Below are 9,883 nucleotides of genomic sequence, written 5' to 3' on the forward strand. Positions count from 1 at the left end.
TTCCTTTATATCAGATGACCTGCTGGTACTGTATTTTTCTAAGAATATTTAAGGTTGATGCTGACCTTTAAAGTACTATTCTAGTACCCCATTATGACACTCAATTCAGAAATACATTCAGATAAAGCAAATAGACCCTTTTTAGCTAATGTAAAAGATGTACGTGTCCTAAATCGAATTCTGCTCTCAAGGAAACTCCATGTAATTAAATGTGCTTTAATTGTGTCTTACCAGATTATGCGGTTTGATTGTAGAGGGAACTTGAGAATTAAAACAAAGCAAAACAAAACAGTAACTTCACCACTGAGGGATTTCTTGTTCACTTTTTCATTTCTGGGAATTTCATAGGAGATGCCAGTGTAGTGGAGGCAGAAAGGCAAATAGCTTTAATTCTCCTGAATGATATCACCCTTGAACTCGCGTCCTCTGTTTTATTCTCTAGGACTTTGCTCATCATTTGCTTCCTGGAGTTGTTCTCCTTCCTGCCCCAGTCTATGCAAAGCACGGAGCTCTGCTTCATCACATCTATTGCATGTGATAAAATGTTATTATAGGTTTGCACAGAATGGAGAAGTACAGCACAGATTAATAAGCAATTTAAATTTTTTCTGCCAATCCTCCCAGTGGAATTTCTGACCAGCCAACGTCCTCTTTAACCCCATTGCTGCCTTGTGTCACTAAAGCCCTTTCCTACATCACCCTTCCATGATCCATAATCTCCAATTTCTTGGCAGCTTTGTTACTAGTGCAATGTAATGGGTCAGATATTTTGGAAAGACCTCGCAAACTAAGTTTCCCTGATATTTAGGCCATTCTTTTCCTCTTTTCCATTCCTATCCTTGAATAATACTTAGCAAAAAGGCTGAAGTTCAGAAAAAAGGAGACTAGGATATAGAAGAAGTTTCAGTTACAAAGTAAGAGGGAATATCAATTTACATTCCCACCAACAATGTATGAGGGTGCCCTTTTCTTGATACAGCCACTATGGAGAACAGCATGGAGGTTCCTTAAAAAGCTAGAAATAGAGCTACCATATGACCCAGAAATTCCACTACTGGGCATATACCCAGAGAAAGCCATAATTCAAAAAGACACATGCACCCCAATGTTCATTGCAGCACTATTTACAATAGCCAGGACATGGAAGCAACCTAAATGTCCATTAACAGAGGAATGGATAAGGAAGATGTGGTACATATATACAATAGAATATTACTCAGCCATAAAAAGGAATGAAATTGGGTCATTTGAGAGACATGGATGGACCTAGAGACTGTCATACAGAGTGAAGTAAGTCAGAAACAGAAAAAAAAAATCGTATATTAACACATATATGTGGAATCTAGAAAAAAAATGGTATAGATGATCTTATTAACAAAGCAGAAAGAGACATAGACATAGAGAACAAACGTACGGATACCAAGGGGGAAAGGGGAGTGGGATTAATTGGGAGATTGGGATTGACATATATACACTCTTGATACTATGTATAAAACAGATAACTATTGAGAACCTACTGTATAGCACAGGGAACTCTACTCAGTGCTCTGTGGTGACCTAAATGGGAAGGAAATCCAAAAAAGAGGGGATATATGTATACGTATAGCTGATTCACTTTGCTCTACAGTAGAGACTAACACAATATTGTGAAGCAACTATACTCCAATAAATTTTTTTTTAAAGGCTGGAAACAGACAAACAAAGAAAAACAAAGTAAGAGGAAGTATTTTTTTAAAAATCTTGCCTCATTCAGCCTTGGAGGGTTCTGAGAAGAAAAAGGAGGAGGGAGCATGAGAAGTTAGGGTTGAGAAAAGTGAATTCCCTTCTCTGAATTGAGTCTGGAAAGAGGACATTATATCAGATAAATTGAGGTGAATATCAGCCTGAAGGACTCTAGGAGGAAACTGGTTCACAGGTAACCCCATTCCAGGCACACCAATGAGGTGGCCATAGAAAAGTTAATTTGACAGTGATAGCACAGAAATTAGGCAGAAGAGTTGCCTGAGTTTAGTTTTCCTGAACCATTTTTGTTAATATGCTATGTATGGATGGGACCTAGAAGTCTCTAGAAGAAGGAACTCAGAGAACATCTGAGTTGAGAGCCAGCAAGATTCTCAGTGAGGCTCATCATGGGAGTTGGCTGCTGCAGAGTGAGTCCAGGCAGAGACTCAGAGGGGAACTGTGTGAGGCTGCAATGAGGGCCACAGCAGCCAGGATGCATCACTGGGCCTTTTTTTTTTTTTTAATATCTTTATTGGAGTATAATTGCTTTACAATGTTGTGTTAGTTTCTGCCGTACAACAAAGTGAATCAGCTATATGTATACATATATCCCCATATCCCCTCCCTCTTGAGCCTCCCTCCCACCCTCCCTATCCCACCCCTCTAGCTGACATTGACTTTTAACATTGTAATGTTGCAATATCTTCTGTAGAAATCAGTGGCTTTAAGTTTTCATTTAATCTTTCACCTAGACAGAAGTTTGCAAAATATAAGCTAGGTACGTGACTTGAACTTTTTTTGAATTTCATTTTATTTTTTCATATAACAGGTTCTTATTAGTTATCTATTTTATACATATTAGTATATATATGTCAGTCCCAATCTCCCAACTCATCCCAACACCACCACCACCCCGCTTTCCCCCCTTGGTGTCCATAGGTTTGTTCTCTGCATCTGTGTCTCTATTTCTGCCTTGCAAACCGGTTCAGCTGTACCATTTTTCTAGATTCCACATATATGCATTAATATACGATATTTGTTTTTCTCTTTCTGACTCACTTCACTCTGTATGACAGTCTCTAGGTCCATCCACGTCTCTACAAATGACCCAATTTCGTTCCTTTTTATGGCTGAGAAATATTCCATTGTATATATGTACCACACCTTCTTTACCCATTCGTCTGTCAGTGGGCATTTAGGTTGACTCCATCACCTGGCTACTGTAAACAGTGCTTCAATGAACATTGGGGTACAAGACTCTTTTTGAATTATGGTTTTCTCTGGGAATATGCCCAGTAGTGGGATTGCTGGGTCATATGGTAATTCTATTTTGATTTTTTTAAGGAACCTCCATACTGTTCTCCATAGTGGCCATACCAATTCACATTCCCACCAACAGTGCAAGAAGGTTCCCTTTTCTCCACACCCTCTCCAGCATTTATTGTTTGTAGAATTTTTGATGATGGCCATTCTGATTGGTGTGAGGTGATACCTCATTGTAGTTTTGATTTGCATTTCTCTAATAATTAGTGATGTTGAGCAGCTTTTCATGTGCCTCTTGGCCATCTGTATGTCTTCTTTGGAGACATGTCTATTTAGGTCTTCTGCCCATTTTTGGATTGGGTTGTTTGTTTCTTGAATACTGAGCTGCATGAGCTGTTTATATATTTTGGAGATTAATCCTTTGTCCATTTATTCGTTTGCAAATATTTTCTCCCACTCCGAGGGTTTGTCTTTTCATCTTGTTTATGGTTTCCTTTGCTGTGCAAAAGCTCTTAAGTTTCATTAGGTTCCATTTGTTTATTTTTGTTTTTATTTCCATTTCTCTAGGAGGTGGGTCAGAAAAGATCTTGCTGTGATTTATGTCAAAGAGGCATCACTGGGCCTTTAACAACAGAGCCCCAGACCGGCAGACCTGTGGACCATCACTTTATCCAAGACAGCCAGCTGGGCAAGCACAAAGGGACATTTTCACAGAAACCAGAGGAACTGGCGGACTTCATGGGTCCAAGGACCCCTTTCCCTCGAGAATGTGTTAGGTCATCTCATACACTCAGATCCCATCTTGGGAAAGAGGAGGAAAGGGAAGTGAAAGACTGTGCACTTACCCAAATGAGACTGAAATGACCAGATTAGACTAAATTTACCCCCCGGCATCCATTCCCCTGTTTACCTAGCCGAGAAGAGCATGGGACCTATATATCTCTCCATAGATCCATCTAGTATAAATAAGTTTTTCCACATTTTTACCATTAATTATATGGAGAATTTTGACCTCCTACTTCGTTGTATTAACAATTCCACCTTAAGAGCTTCTTAAAACTGTGAAAACCCTCTGAGGTAAATGCTGTCCCTCCCCTTCCCAATAATGCTGAAGCAGGGCAGATATTTGTTATTTGTCTTTCTCCTTCCTTCCTCTTTCTCTCCCTCTGTCCTTTCCTTCCTCCCTTCCTTTTTTTCTCTGTCCCTCTTTCTCTGCTTTTTTTTCTTAAGCTATTTCTTTGCTTTTTATCCAAGATAGTTTTATCATTAAGGCAGCATTTTGGTATTTTCCAGCCTTGTAAAGAGGATCTGCGGCAAAACTAGCGAATATCTTGAATTCCTTGCTCACCGTGAAGCATACTGCCCTATTCATTATTTAGTAGGTAAAAAATACTTTGTCTTTTCTCAAGGTATTTCATTAGTTATTTTTAATATACAATGGGAATTTCAAAGACAGAAACAAATGAGTAATTAAGGAGGCCCTTCTGTTTGTTTTGTTAAAGCTAGTATATAAGATTTCTCTATTCTACAACATTAATATGCAAACAACCTACTGAATTCTAAGGGGATAAAGGATACAATGACCCATTCCTACGAACACTGATGTCAGAGAACCAAGTCTAAAACCCACAAGTTGATGTTTTTATCTTTATAATTTTAAGATATCACAATAGGATAATCAAACTTAAATATCGTCAGAGTAATCCTGGCTGTCTTTGCCTTCTCTTTCCACATTATTGCTCCTGCACTTTTAGGACTGTAAAGGCCTCAATATTTCCTTTTCACTCTGTCTCATTAGGAAAAAGCTCACCTGTTCTTGCTGCCTCTGGCACAATAAAACTTCTGTTTGCAAAATATTGGCAACTCAGCTAGACAAAGCTAGCATTATGTTCCTTAAATATCAATGCTTTTTGAAGGAAATTAGCTTCTGGTTTTGTGGGGTTTTTTTCACAACTAACCTTGTATTTACATCGCACGTTTCCCTCAATGACTTAAAGTGATTTACAGGTGTTAACTGATTCATGCCAAGAAAGGAGTTGATGGACGATGCGATAGTTTAGTCCCAATGTTAGAAATAAAGGTACAGGGAGATCATCACTCGCATGAAGTCAGAAAAGTGGGAAAATAAAAATCTGACAATTGAAGCACACTTTGGCCTCATTCACTCACTCACCAAAGAGAAGTACAGTATGAAGAACATATCAGGAGTCAAAGGTGTAAGATAAGCCAGCTTTACTGGATCTCATTTTCCTATCTTTAAAAACTATAGTGCTTCATATATACAATGGAATATTACTCAGCCATAAAAAGAAACGAAACTGAGCTATTTGTAATGAGGTGGATAGACCTAGAGTCTGTCATACAGAGTGAAGTCAGTCAGAAAGAGAAAAACAAATACCGTATGCTAACACATATATATATGGAATCTAAAATACAAACAAACAAAAAATGGTCATGAAGAACCTAGGGGCAAGACGGGAATAAAGATGCAGACCTACTAGAGAATGGACTTGAGGATACCAGGAGGGGGAAGGGTAAGCTTTGACAAAGTGAGAGAGAGGCATGGACATATATATACTACCAAATGTAAAACAGATAGCTAGTGGGAAGCAGCCACATAGCACAGGGAGATCAGCTCGGTGATTTGTGACCACCTAGAGGGGTGGGATAGGGAGGGTGGGAGGGAGGGAGATGCAAGAGGGAGGAGATATGGGGATATATGTATAACTGATTCACTTTGTTATAAAGCAGAAACTAACACACCATTGTAAAGCAATCATACTCCAATAAAGATGTTAAAAAAAAAATATATATATATATAGTGCTTGATTGTTGAGCTTGGAAGCCCATTAAACTCAAAACTGATCATTGCGTTTATTTAGCTATGCACACGTGTGACTGCACATGCACATATATTTGCTTAATTCCATTAAGATGAAATTCTACCCTCAATTTTTGTTTTAAAGAAAAAGTCATTTGGTCACATTAAGAATAGGCAAAACCACATTATTTCATTCATTTCCAGAGAGAAATATATCAAGAAGGCGAATATCTATACTTTGTACAGGCGCAATTTCCTTCACATTTCTTTCTGTTCCACTCCTGCTTCCCCAACACACAAACATTGGCAATATTTATTTCCTGCTAAAGTACTAATGTAATAAGCCTAATATTTCACAATTTTGACCATTAGTTGTGTTCCCATAGTTGAAATTCTGATCACTTGTCATTTTTAAAATGCCCTCTCATATGCCCATTCTTTATCAAGAAAAAAATGTGAAATTTGAGAATTTTAATGGCAGAATTTGTTGTTTTTACTTTTTACTGCTTTTGGTCCTTTATTTGGTTCCTGAATGGATCTGTGTGTATGGTTACGCAACCTGCACTATTTCCTCATCCCTCCTAGTCTTTCTCACTTGGTTCTACACTGAGTGAACTTGTGCCTACCACTGACATCCAGATAACATGATACTCTGCTCTGCTATTCAACTTTGACCACTTCCCTTTCCACCTTGCACCATAGCACTACCATTGAGAGATGAAAGAAGCAAGTAATGATAGAAAATAACAAAAGGTTTTTTTCCTTATCACAGGATTGAGAAATCTACTGGACTAATATCCTTCCTGGGGCCATATTAAAAATGATGAAAACGTGTTGCGTTTGGTACAGATGTCAAAATTTTCCAAGGGCACAGAATTAATTCAATTCTGTACTTCCCACACACTTCCACAAACTTTTTTAATTAGAATGAACTTGGTTTTTTTTTTGTATGCCCAAGAACATTTGGGTTATCATTTACAATCAAGGGGAAAACGAATCAGAGTGATAGATCATATGGAGTTGCTTTTAACCACAATATGGTAACTGGGACCAGAAACAGTGGACAAGTTATTTTTTAATTGTTTGGTTTTGGTTTTGGTTTTTAATCTTTTCCATCTCAACAGCCTTACACTATACCAAAATGAGATCACAATCTTGATCAACTTGTGATTTAAGAAGAATACTGAGAGAATCTAAATATAGTGAAAAACAAATGACTGTCACTGATATCCAGGATAAAATATTTCAACCTTGTTTTTTAGAGGATGGGGTTATTTTACATATCCTAAATTAACCTCAACAGGAAAACTGCCTTATTTTGGGTAAATCAGGAAAACAGAATGAAATTTATGAATAGCAAGAATACGTAGTCATTCAAGACAATGGACTTTCTTTTTTGAGGAGTTTTTTTTTTAACATCTATTTGAATCGATTAGTGGGAAACAGAGTAGAACAAAGCCTAGATTTGGGGATTCCTCTTTCCCAAGCAGATATATTCTTCCTGTTAGCAGGGTCAATGTGGAGAAGATAAATAGCAGTGAGAAAATAATTCGTTTTTAAAGGATCATATGCATTATAAAAAGATGATTTGTCAAATAGAAATCCATTAGTAATTTTTCTTTCCAGAATGATATAACTTTGAAAAATGAAGATTATTAAATACGGAAAGTAACCTAACTCACAATAAATTCATTCTCATCATTACTGATAATGATAATCACTCACAAAACATATCCTGAGGTCCTTTGCATATTCATTCATTAACCAAGCTGGCAAATCATCACTTTGACACATGGGTTATCCATGACTATCAGGCACATGGCTCTGTAAGTTATCCAGCCAGGGACCCCTACTTTATCTAAAGAGTAAGACATTGGTCAAAATTGTTTTTTCAAACTTTTATTGAAAAGCCGAGGGTGTGCTGTATCCCTTTTCAGAAAAGACGCTTCTCATATGAGTGGAGGCTGTGGACACCACCTTCCACCTGAGCTGAGGATGTTCCCTTCTCAAACTTGAGCTCTCCAGAATACATCATGGCTTGGACTTGGGTCGAACTCTTGGCACCGATGTCCTGGCAGGAGTGCTAGATGCCGGCAATCAGGTAGGAAACAAATCTGTGCATGGATCCTTTATCCTGCACAGCCCCAGACAGCCCCTGGGCCACCTTGATTTTGTCAGCTTCACTGAAGTATCGGTTCTGGCTGCTGAGATGCTTGTCCATGGCATCGAGAGAACCCATACCATGATATTTCTTTAGCTGGATCCCATCAGAGAAGAAAACTTGCCAGGGGCTTCAGTGGTAACAGCCAGGAGGGAGCCCATCATAACTGTGGAGACCCCAAGGGCCAAAGCTTTGGCAATATGGCCCACATTTTGGATCCCTCCATCAGCAATGACAGGGACGTCAAAGCACCGTGCATATTCTCACACGTTGTACGCTGCTGTTGATTGGGGCCGCCCACAGGCCAGCACTTCTTGAGTGATGCAGATGGAGCCACTGCCCATTCCCACCCTCAGGGCATCTACACCAGCATCAGTGAGGTTCTTGGCCTGAGCAGCTGTGACCACATTGCCTCCAATGACTTGGAGACTGGGGTATTTCTCTTTGATGTATTTGATCATGTTGATCTGGAAGACGGAGTTTCCCTGGGAAGAGTCCAAAACCATCACGTCCACACCAGCCTGGACTAGGCAGTCCAGCTGATACTTGTCATCCTCATGAGTGCCGATGGCTGCTCCACACAGCAGCTGCTTCTTGGCATCTTTCGAGGCCAGTGGGTAATCTCGGTTTTTCTTCAGGTCTGTCTGGGCAATGATGGCAACCAGCTTATCATCTTCATTTACAATGGGTAACTTTCCCTTCTCGCTGTGCTGCAGAATTTCATTTGCTTCCTTCAATGTGATGCCTGCAGGGGCTACCACCAAGTCTTCCCTCTTCATCAAGATCGCTCCCAAAAACCGGTCATGCTCCTCCTCCTTGAGAAAATCAATGTCCCTTAAGGAGATGATGCCCACCAGGTGGCTCCCCATCCGGCCTGTGTCAGTGATGGGGATACCACAGAAGCCATGCCGGTCTTGGCTTCAAAGACATCCCACACTCGATCCTTGGGACTGAGGACCACAGGGTCCATGATGAATCCCTGCTCGTATTTCTTCACTTCACGAACTTCATTGGCCTGGAATTCTGATGTACAGTTGTAGTGGGTGAAGCCAATACCGCCTGTAAGCGCCATTACTATGGCCATCCCAGCCTCTGTGACTGTGTCCATGGGTGAGGAAACCAGTGGGGTCTTCAGAGTGATATTTTTAGTCAGAGCAGAGGTCAGGTCCACTTGGTCTGCAGTGAAGTCGACGTACCCGGGGAGAATGAGAAAGTCGCTGTAGGTGAGACTGTCCGTGCAGTTGAACAGCTGCTGTGCAGCGAGTCTATCGTCTGGCATGTAGGATGTGCCGCCGCTCTCAGGTAGTCGGCCATGGCTAGCACAGGGCAAGGCCGAGCGTCTCCGAGGACCACGCCGCAGAGCCAAAATTTTTATATACTGGTAATTTGGGGGGAAAGCTTAAATCACCATTATAACTTCTAGTCACTTAATTCTAAATGACTTAGACTGAATTTCTTATAATGTGTGTTAAGCTAAAAAGAAAAAGTACTTTTGATTATTTAGAAATTTCAAAATTCTGAAATTTGTGAAACACAGTTCTTACAGCAATGATTCATCAACTAAGAAATAATATAAATGGGGTTGTTTATTATTGCAAGAGTCAACACATTTTTACTGACATGCATGCCTTCTTAAATAGCCTAAAGTTCTTTTCTATTATGTTAAACGACCAGTATCCTCCAGATCTGAACTAGACAAACCAAGGTACACATTATTGAAAGTCTTGCCATGAGTCATTTGGCAATTATCTGAGAATAATTACCCTTGGAATCCTGACTCACAAATAATTTAGCTATTCAGCCCACCTTCTTTGTGCAAAAGCTTAGTGTGAAATGGGAACCAAGGAAATAAAATAAACATCTGTTTCCAATATTCAGAACATCTGCATGAGTAAAAATTATTCAAAAAGATACCA

The 9,883-nt window shown here is 39.6% G+C and overlaps 1 pseudogene; it reads right to left on the reverse strand.

Moving 5' to 3' along the window:
- Positions 1–7,721: 7,721 nt before the first annotated feature.
- LOC101317017 (inosine-5'-monophosphate dehydrogenase 2 pseudogene) lies at positions 7,722–9,281 on the reverse strand (annotated as a pseudogene).
- Positions 9,282–9,883: the final 602 nt, after the last annotated feature.

Source organism: Tursiops truncatus, chromosome 2 (genome assembly GCF_011762595.2).
Source record: "Tursiops truncatus isolate mTurTru1 chromosome 2, mTurTru1.mat.Y, whole genome shotgun sequence".
In the NCBI taxonomy this organism is placed as follows: domain Eukaryota; kingdom Metazoa; phylum Chordata; class Mammalia; order Artiodactyla; family Delphinidae; genus Tursiops; species Tursiops truncatus.